We start from the raw sequence: 9,755 nt of genomic DNA, 5'->3' as shown, positions 1-9,755 counted from the left end.
TGACGAGTACTCCCGTTTCCCCTTTGCCATCCCATGCCCCGACATGACCGCGCCCACTGTCATTAAGGCCCTGTATAGCATCTTCACCCTGTTCGGTTTCCCCACTTCCAGTGACCGGGGCTCCTCGTTTATGAGCGATGAGCTGCATCAGTACCTGCTCGGGAAGGGCATTGCCTCGAGCAGGACTACCAGCTACAACCCCCCAGGGAAACGGTCAGGTGGAGAGGGAGAACGCGACGGTATGGTAGGCCGTCCTTCTGGCCCTATGGTCTAGAAGTCTCCCAGTTTCCCGCCGGCAGGAGATCCGCCCCGATGTGCTCCACTCCATTAGGTCGCTCCTCTGCACAGCCACGAACAGACCCCTCATGCCCGCCTGTTTGTCTTCCCCAGGAAATCCACCTCCGGGATCTCGCTTCCGTCCTGGCTGATAACACCGGGCCCTGGTCGAGAGGGTGCAGCTCCTTCATGCCAACCCCCAGTATGCCTACGTGGCGCACCACAACGGCCGACAAGATACAGTCTCCCTCCGGGATCAGGCACCCGCAGGTTCCCCTGCGACCATCACCTACCCCCCCCCCACCCCACTCCGGACACCGCCCCCGCCCCTACTTGGCCTACACCAACCCCTCCCCACATCGCCGACCCACTGTGATGAAGCTCCAGGCGACACGCTCCCGGAGTCAACGAGCCCAACACCCGTGCCTGCAGCGATGAGTTCAACACCCGTGTCCTCAGTGAAGCCGGAGCTGAGGCGATAACGGAGAACAATCAAGGCGCCGGACAGACTCGATCTGTGAGCCCACTTCACCCCCGCTGGACTTCAATTTTTTAACAGGGGGTGAATGTGGTGAACGTATGCTATTACAATTCACCACTCTACTGTGTTACATTATGTTGATGCCCCTGTGGTCTCCACCTGTGGCTCCGCCCCCTCGGGGTGGTATATAAACCTGTAAGCCTGTAGGCGGCACTCAGTACAGGGCAGTCGCAGGCAGGCACCAATCTAGCGTATTAAAAACACCGTTCTCTTCTACTCTTCGTCTCATGTGAATTGATGGTCGCATCAGTCTATGTTAGACAAGTGCCTCTCTGTGTCTGTGCTAGCTTACTGCCTCTCTGTGTCTGTGCTAGCTAACTATCCCTCTGTGTCTGTGCTAGCCAACTTGCCTCTGTGTCTGTGCTAGCTAACTGCCACTCTGTGTCTCTGTTAGCTAACTGCCTCTCTGGGTCTCTGCTAGCTAACAGTCCCTCTGTGTCTATGCTAGCTAACTGCATCTCTGTGTCTATGCTAGCTAACTGCCTCTCTGTGTCTGTGTTAGCTGTGAAAGAAGTGCATGATATGTATATTGGCCACGCTAAATTGCTCCTTAATTGGAATAAGATAATTGGGTACTTTAAATTTATTTTTTTAAAAGCCCAGAGACCTGGGGCGTCATTCTCCGACCCCCCGCCGGGTCGGAGAATCGCCGGGGGCTGGCGTGATCCCGCCCCCGCCGGTTGCCGAAGTCTCCGGCACCGGAGATTCGGCGGGGGCGGGAATCACGCCGCGCCGGTTGGCAGGCCCCCCCGCTCGATTCTCCGGCCCGGATGGGCCGAAGTCCCGCCGATAAATTGCCTGTCCCGCCGGCGTGGATTAAACCACCTTTTGAACGGCGGGACAAGGCGGCATGGGCGGGCTCCGGGGTCCTGGGGGGGCGCGGGGCGATCTGGCCCCGGGAGGTGCCCCCACAGTGGCCTGGCCCGCGATCGGGGCCCACCGATCCGCGGGCGGGCCTGTGCCATGGGGGCACTCTTTCCCTTCCATCTCCGCCACGGTCTCCACCATGGCGGAGGTGGAAGAGACTCCCTCCACTGCGCATGCATGGGAAACTGTCAGCGGCCGCTGACGCTCCCGCGCATGCGCCGCCCGGGGATGTCATTTCCGCGCCAGCTGGCGGGGCAACAAAGGCCGTTTCCGCCAGCTGGCGGGGCGGAAATTCAATGTTGGGGGCTCGGCCCCCAAAGATGCGGAGCATTCCGCACCTTTGGGGCGGCGCGATGCCCGGCTGATTGGTGCCGTTTCGGGAGAATTTCGCCCCTCCTAAACTCTTCCATCAGTGTTTCTCCAGAAAAGCTGTATTCCTGGGCCTGCAGAGAATCTACAGGAAAACCATTGCAGGCTACAGATAAAGGCAAGACCTTCTCCCTCTCTCTCCAGAAAGGCTGTAAGTGCTGTATTTATGAAACTACAGAAGCTGCAATGAACCTACAATAAACCCCCAAACTAAAAGTAAAGTTTAAACAGGAGTAAAGTTTTGGAAATACCCAACTGACCAAAGACACGTTTTCTCTTTTACTTTTTTTTTTACCCCTTCCTCCACTCTGTTGCCTGTTGTGTGTGTGTGTGTATATATATATACATGTAGAGTGTTAGGGGAAAGTTAAAGCAGGGAAATAGAATTAGATAACAGTTAACCAGTTATATTTGCAGCAGATTTCATTATAGTTCTTGTTATAAAAAAACAGTAATTGTGTTTACATTTACAAACCTGGTGACTGTAATTTTTGGGCAGCCAAGGACCAAAGACGACAGGTATTTTTCGAAAAATTATTGGTTAATTCACTTGTGTTGTGACTCTAGGACAAGTCAGGCTGGAATTAACCACGCACGAGCCCAGGGTGTCATAACACAGACTCAAGTAATTCCCCCAGAACCACTATCCACTTGACCCCATTAATTCCCCAGCATCAAATCCAGCAAAGCACCATTTCTAGTTGGACCAAGAATACACTAGTCAGGAAGTTCTCCTGAACACTTCAGAAATTCCCTATATCTTTTCTCGTCACTCAGATATCAAACTAAAGTTCCCCAATAAGAACATAAGAACTAGGAGCAGGAGTAGGCCATCTGGCCCTTCAAGCCTGCTCCACCATTCAATGAGATCATGGCTGATCACTTTTCCCCAGTTCTTGAACGCCCGTGATTTCCCCCACAGTTTTGCTTCAGTAATTTTCTCACTATTTGGAGGATTGACCAATACCTTCTGTAGAGTGATCATACCCTTTTTGCTTCACAGCTTGAAACAAATTGGTTCTGACTTTGCCCCCCTTAAGGATACCAGTTTTTTCCAACACTATAATCCCTTCTCCAATCAATATCGTCCCCTCATCTCTATTCTCCTTCCCTATCTTTTCAGATTGAACGGGATTATTTTTAGCTTTAGTTAGCAGAGCAGGGAATGTAGGGCACTGGCTGGTTAGTGAGTGCCAGGGACTGGAGTCCAGTAACCCAGGGCCACAGGCCTGGTGTGGGTTGTGATGCGTGATCAATTACACTCAAGACAAAGTGATTTCACAACTGAAGGCTTTAATCTACTAGAACCTGTTCCCCAGCAGCTTTGGTACAGAAAGTGAAGGCTGCTGGGATGGCACCATCTCTTATACTCCGCCTGTCAGGGCGGAGCTATGTAACAACAGCCAATGGTAGACTCCTGGGTCTAACCAATGGTCATCAGCCTCTTAAGTACCGCAATACCTGGTACTACCACATTCACCCCCTGTTAAAAAAGAGTCCGGCGGGGGTGGTGGCCAGTGGTAACAGTCGCCTTTAACATGGTATGATCAGGTATGGAGGTACCGTGCCGTTGAGGATATTTACAACAGTTAAAGTTACAGCGAAGCAATCAGTCGATCGGGTGGCCTGGTCGTCCTTCTGGAACGTCTGGGCTTCGGTGGTGATTCTGGTGGGGGTCCCGGTGGTTGTGACTCCGGGAGCGTGGTTTCGGCCTCCCTGGCGGCTTCGTCACCCGTAGGCGGCGCTGTTGGGGCAAACGGTTGACATGGGTGGGGGGCGCCTGTAGGGGGCGTCGGTGGGTGGGCGGGCCAAGGCAGGAGCGGCGGGAGTACTGACCCCTCCCACTGCTGGTGGGGGGGATGGGGGTGGGGGTAATGGTTCGGGAGCGCATGGGGTTCCGGCGGGCGCCAGTTCCCGAAGGGAGACTGTATGTTGCCGGCTGTCAGGGAACGCCACATAGGCGTATTGGGGGTTAGCGTGCAGCAAATGGACCCTCTAGACCAACGGGTCCAACTTGTGCGCCCGCACGTGCTTCCGAAGGAGGATGGGTCCGGGTGTCACTAGCCAGGTTGGGAGCGAGGTCCTGGAGGAGGACTTCCTGGGGAAAACAAGGAGACGTTCATGAGGTGTCTGATTTGTGGTTGTACAGAGCAGCGACCGGATGGCATGGAGGGCCATCGGGAAGATTTCTTGCCAGCGGGAGACTGGGAGATTCCTAGACCGTAGGGCCAGTAGAACAGTCTTCCAGACCGTTCCGTTCTCCCTCTCCACCTGTCCGTTTCCCCGGGGGTTGTAACTGGTCGTCCTGCTCAAGGCGATGCCCTTGCTGAGCAGGAATTGACGCAGTTCGTCGCTCGTAAAGGAAGACCCCCTATCACTGTGTATGTACGCGGGGAAACTGAACAGTGTAAAGATACCCTGGAGGGCCTTGATGACAATGGTTGTGGTCATGTCTGGGCAGGGGATGGCGAATGGGAACCGGGAGTACGCGTCAATCACGTTCAGGAAATACGTGTTGCGATCGGTGGAGGGGAGGGGGCCTTTGAAATCCATGCTGAAGCTCTCAAAGGGACGGGAAGCCTTTATCAGGTGAGCCCTCTCTGGCCGGTAGAAGTGCGGTTTGCACTCCGCGCAGATTTGGCAGTCCCTGGTGACTGTCCTGACCTCCTCGGTGGAGTAGGGCAGGTTGTGGGTCTTGATGAAGTGGAACAAACGAGTGACCCCCGGGTGGCAGAGGTCCTCGTGGAGGGCTCGGAGGCGGTCCACTTGTGCAGTGGCACAAGTGCCGCGGGACAGTTGTAGAAGCCAAGTATTTCAAATACAACTAGTATAGGTAAAAGATAGCTGTTTAAGCATAAATGTTGAGCCCCAGTTTTAAATACCCATTTATACAGCATAATTCACTTTTACTGAAGTCCGTTGTTCTGGCAAATGCATATTTTCAAAGACAGTGTGACATTAAAACAGCACAGTTGCAAGATAATTTGACACTGCTTGTGCTAATTGTCAAGGACAGGGACTGACTACACGGCAACATGAAGGCACCATTGTTCACAATGCAGATAACAGCTAGGTCAGAAAAGCTGATGTTGCACATTGAAGATGGACGGCTTGCCATCAAATCAAATGTGTTTGAGTCTAACCCAAACCAATTAGGATTATATTGGGGTGTAATTACACGACTTAAGACAGATATGAAAGTGTATAACTGAAAAGTTTCTCCCCGCCATTTTAGTTTTGGTTTTAGTGTTTAGTTTTTAGGTAATTGTCTTTGGGGGTTCTGTCAGCCTAACAGTCTGTGTCAGTGATGTTAGTCCACTTTTGACTTTGAGTTTAGCTGAAGATTAGCTTTCTCTCTCTCTTCATGTTTCATTGCCAGACTTTGACCTTTTAAAAGTTACTTTCGAGCTGTCTGCCTAAGCAAAGAAAGATAATGTCTGTAATTCTCTGAAAGCTTCGAATTGTCTACGAATTGCCTTTTAAATGACTTTCAAATTGTAATCAAGCGACTACAAATAAAACAATTCTTTTTGGCACCTGAGAAGTTTATACTGCAAATTTCTGCTGAGTTCCAGTATTCGCAAAGTGCTACTGATAACCGAATAGCAGAGATGATATAAATTCCTTCAACTATACACAGTCGAATAATACAAGGAATCGAACAACTTAACACAGTCTACAAATATTACAAATATTACAACTTGTCGTATTGCGCCAGGACTTGATTCATCAACTAAGCTTCCCCCAAACTTGGCGTAGTTCGACAGGTTAAGATCCTCATAAATTAAAGTTTCCTTTAACAGTGCATCAGGAGGCTCGTTTAGCTTCCCCGGACGGTACAAGATCTCGTAGTTGAAGGTGGAGAGTTCTATCCTCCACCGCAAGATCTTGTCGTTTTTAATCTTGCCCCGCTGTGCATTATCGAACATGAAGGCAACCAACCGTTGGTCCGTGAGGAGAGTGAATCTCCTGCCGGCCAGGTAATGCCTCCAATGTCTCACAGCTTCTACTATGGCTTGTGCCTCTTTTTCGACCGAGGAATGGTGAATTTCGGAAGCATGGAGGGTACGGGAGAAGAAAGCCACGGGCCTGCCCGCTTGGTTGAGGGTGGCCACCAGAGCTACGTCGGACGCATTGCTCTCGACCTGGAAGGGGAGGGACTCATCGATGGCGCGCATCGTGGCCCTTGCAATGTCTGCTTTGATGCGGCTGAAAGCCTGGCGGGCCTCCGTCGACAGGGGGAAGGTTGTGGACTGGATTAGGGGTCGGGTTTTGTCTGTGTCGTTGGGGACCCACTGTGGGGGTCGGAGAATCCCGCCCGTTACCTGCCAAAGCCTCAGAAATTTGTGTATGGACTCAAAAGGACCCTACATTGGTAAAATTGCGGCATGTCATACTACATGGGGGAACTGCAGGGGAAACCTCCAGAACAACTGCGAGTATTCGAAACCAAGCAACAGGAGCTGAGCATAGAGGACGGCGTTCTCCTGGGGGAGTCTGTGTGGTAGTCCTGAGGCAAGGCCAAAACAACATTTTGCAGAACTTACACAGTGGACATCTGGGAGTTTCCAAAATGAAGCTGCTGGCCAGAAGCTACATGTGATGGCCAGGGCTTGGTGGCAATATTGACAGGTTGTGCAGCAGTGTGCGGTGTGCCAAGAGCGTCAAAAGCTCCCGCCATCAGTTTTGCTCCACCGATGGGAGTGGCCGGGGTGCCCTTGGTGTGTTTGCAGGCCAACTATGCTAGGCCTTTCCTGCTGTCAATGTTTCTGCTCTTGATCGATGCCCACTCAAAGTGGATGGATCTGTACCAGATGCCGTCCAACACTTTCCGAGCCACCGTAGAGAAGCTAGGCCAATTATTCGGCATTCACGGAATCCCAGGGGCACTTGTCACCGATAATGGCATCTCCTTCACAAGTGAGGAATTTCTGGGATTTATGCAGATGAATGGGGTGAGGCATATCCGAACCGTCCCGCATCACCCCTCTTTGAACAGTCTAGCTGAGCGGGCAGTGCAAACCTGTAAGAGGGGCATGAAGAAACAAACCATGGGGTCAGTTGAAATAGGCATGTTTCATTTAATTAAATCTCAAAAGCAGGGAGTCCGCATCAGAGGTAGCCCCACCGGACAAATCGGTCCCTTGTCCCCCTTGCCCACCATCCATGAGCCAGGGAGCACAATGTGATAACTAGCACGGGACATACGGCTTGGGGATGATTGTTTTCCCCATGCTGCTCAAGGAGTATGAGCTCCCCTGCTTGGGGTGGGAAGCTTATCCGTGCTTGTGTAAAAGGTTGGCCAGTCTAGAACTGACTGACAAAAGACAGTATTGGTGAAGTTCTATCGGTATTCACGTAGTAAAATAAATGTTGTTCACTTTTGCTTACTTTGGACTCTTAAGAGCCTTATTAAACACAACTCCTTCAGGACCAGGGCCCAAGTTTGCATGAGATGGAAGACTCTGCAATAGATATGGATACAGAATCCTCAATACTTTCGGAGGACAGAATGGTCAGAGACGAACGTCCGACAGGATTCTGCTGCTGATCAGCATGAAAATGACACTTCCCAATGCATTATACACTTCCCGACCCAGCCCTACAGTTGTTCGAAGCACAACCACGGGCAAAGTGGCAAAGGAGACCTCCTCTGTGTCCAGAACAGAGGGACCTATGGACTTTGTGGGGAGAGGGATGCAATAACCCTCACGATACCCACGGGGACGACACAATTGATCTCCCCGTGGGGCTCGTGGAATATGACCTCCCCTGCTGATGGGCGGAGGCTCACCAGTTGGGGCTCATAGAATCAACTCTTAAAAGCTGGCCCGGGTTGGGAGCGGCATGATCGGTAGCACCGATTGGGACCTATGTGCTGTACGGCGGGTTATGGCCTTTTCGTTTAGTTGTAACTAAACCTCCATTTAAATCTCCTGAGCATTTATACCTTCTCACCAGAATCATCCCTCTATGTTGAATTTAAATCCCATGTCGGCGTGCAATTAGAAAGGAGTGTTTTGCAACAGGATTTCAACAACATGCAGCTGGTGACCTGTGCTTCACTCGGGACTCAGAAGTTAATTTGTCCAAATTTATTAGCTCAACGCTCACGGGGGTTAGCATAAGGCTTCTCAAAATGCACCGTCTTGGATTCAGGGCATCTCTCCAGGTAAGTCTCCACAATAACCAGACCAGGCTCAAGGCAGGGGTGGATTTTACTCTGCTGCAGGGCAAGCATTTCACTGGGGAAGGGACAAGACAGGACTGAGTAAAGGGAATAAGGCTGCAGGGCAAGAGCTTGATTGGGACCAACGAGTGGGGACTGTTTCACAGAAACACCTTGACTGAGTGTTGGAGCACTGAACGGACACCCAACTGAAATGTGACTTCCAAAATGAGGATAATGCCACAGCAGAGACAGGTTAGGTGCAGGTCAGTTGACTTAAATATCTTCCCTTCTTGGGCAGTCTCTCAGCGCCGAGGGTGACTTGCTTCCACTCGGGGGAGGTGGGTTCTGCGGTGGCTGAATAGTGCAATCCTGGATCCTCAGACTCTGCCACAAGTTTGGCAGGTGGTGCCTGATGAGATTGGTGGGTGGGCCGCTCTAGATTCTGCTCTCTTTCCGTTGTTTACGCTTGGCGTCCACGTGCTCCACTCTACACGCTCAAGGTGATTGGCACCTTCACGGATGGTTCTTCTCCAGTATGTGCGTTCTAAGGCAAGAGATTCCCACCTATTGGTGGAGATGGTGTATTAATTTAGGGAGGCTTTCAGAGTGTCCTCATAGCGTTGCCTCTGCCCTCTTAATGATCTCTTGTTATTGTGGAGCCTGGAGCAGAGCACTTGTTTTGGGAGTCTTGTGTCAGACATGCAGACAATGTGGTCCACTCATCACAGCGTAACAAAAGAAAAAGGAGGCATTTGTCAGGGCTAGAAGGCCAGGAACAGACGAAGCCTGTGTGGAATATAAGGAAAGTAGGAAGGAACTTAAGCAAGGAGTCAGGAGGGCTAAAAGGGGTCATGAAAAGTAATTGGCAAATAGGGTTAAGGAAAATCCCAAGGCTTTTTACACGTATATAAAAAGCAAGAGGGTAGCCAGGGAAAGGACAGGGGAGGGAATCTATGTGTGGAGCAGAGGAAATGGAAGAGGTAATAAATGAGTACTTTGCATCAGTATTCACCAAAGAGAAGGAATTGGTGGATGTTGAGTCTGGAGAAGGGTGTGTAGATAGCCTGGGTCACATTGAGATCCAAAAAGACGAGGTGTTGGCCTCTTGAAAAATATTAAGGTGGATAAGTCCCCAGGGCCTGATGGGATCTACTCCAGAATACTGAAGAGGCAAGAGAGGAAATTGCTGAGGCTTTGGCAGAAATCTTTGGATCCTCACTGTCTTCAGGTGATGTCCCGGAGGATCGAAGAATAGCCAATGTTGTTCCTTTGTTCAAGAAGGGTAGCAAGGATAATCCAGGGAACTACAGGCTGATGAGCCTTACTTCAGTGGTAGGGAAATTACTGGAGAGAATTCTTCGAGACAGGATCTACTCCCATTTGGAAGCAAATGGACGTATTAGTGAGAGGCAGCACGGTTTTGTGAAGGGTAGGTCATGTCTCACTAACTTGATAGAGTTTTTCGAGGAGGTCACAAAGATGATTGATGCAGGTAGGGTAGTGGATGTTGTCTATATGGACTTCAGTAAG

General features: G+C 50.9%; 1 long non-coding RNA gene across 1 annotated transcript in view; it reads right to left on the bottom strand.

Moving 5' to 3' along the window:
- Nucleotides 1-5,514: 5,514 nt before the first annotated feature.
- Nucleotides 5,515-9,755, bottom strand: part of LOC140427047 (uncharacterized) — a 340,763-nt gene continuing 336,522 nt past the window's right edge. The window contains exon 4 of the long non-coding RNA XR_011948373.1: nucleotides 5,515-7,076. This is a non-coding gene — a long non-coding RNA (uncharacterized lncRNA). The remainder of the gene's footprint in view (nucleotides 7,077-9,755) is intronic.

Source organism: Scyliorhinus torazame, chromosome 7 (assembly GCF_047496885.1).
Source record: "Scyliorhinus torazame isolate Kashiwa2021f chromosome 7, sScyTor2.1, whole genome shotgun sequence".
NCBI lineage: Eukaryota > Metazoa > Chordata > Chondrichthyes > Carcharhiniformes > Scyliorhinidae > Scyliorhinus > Scyliorhinus torazame.
The sequence above is the reverse complement of the archived record's forward strand: the minus strand, read 5'-3'. Positions and strand labels throughout refer to the sequence as shown.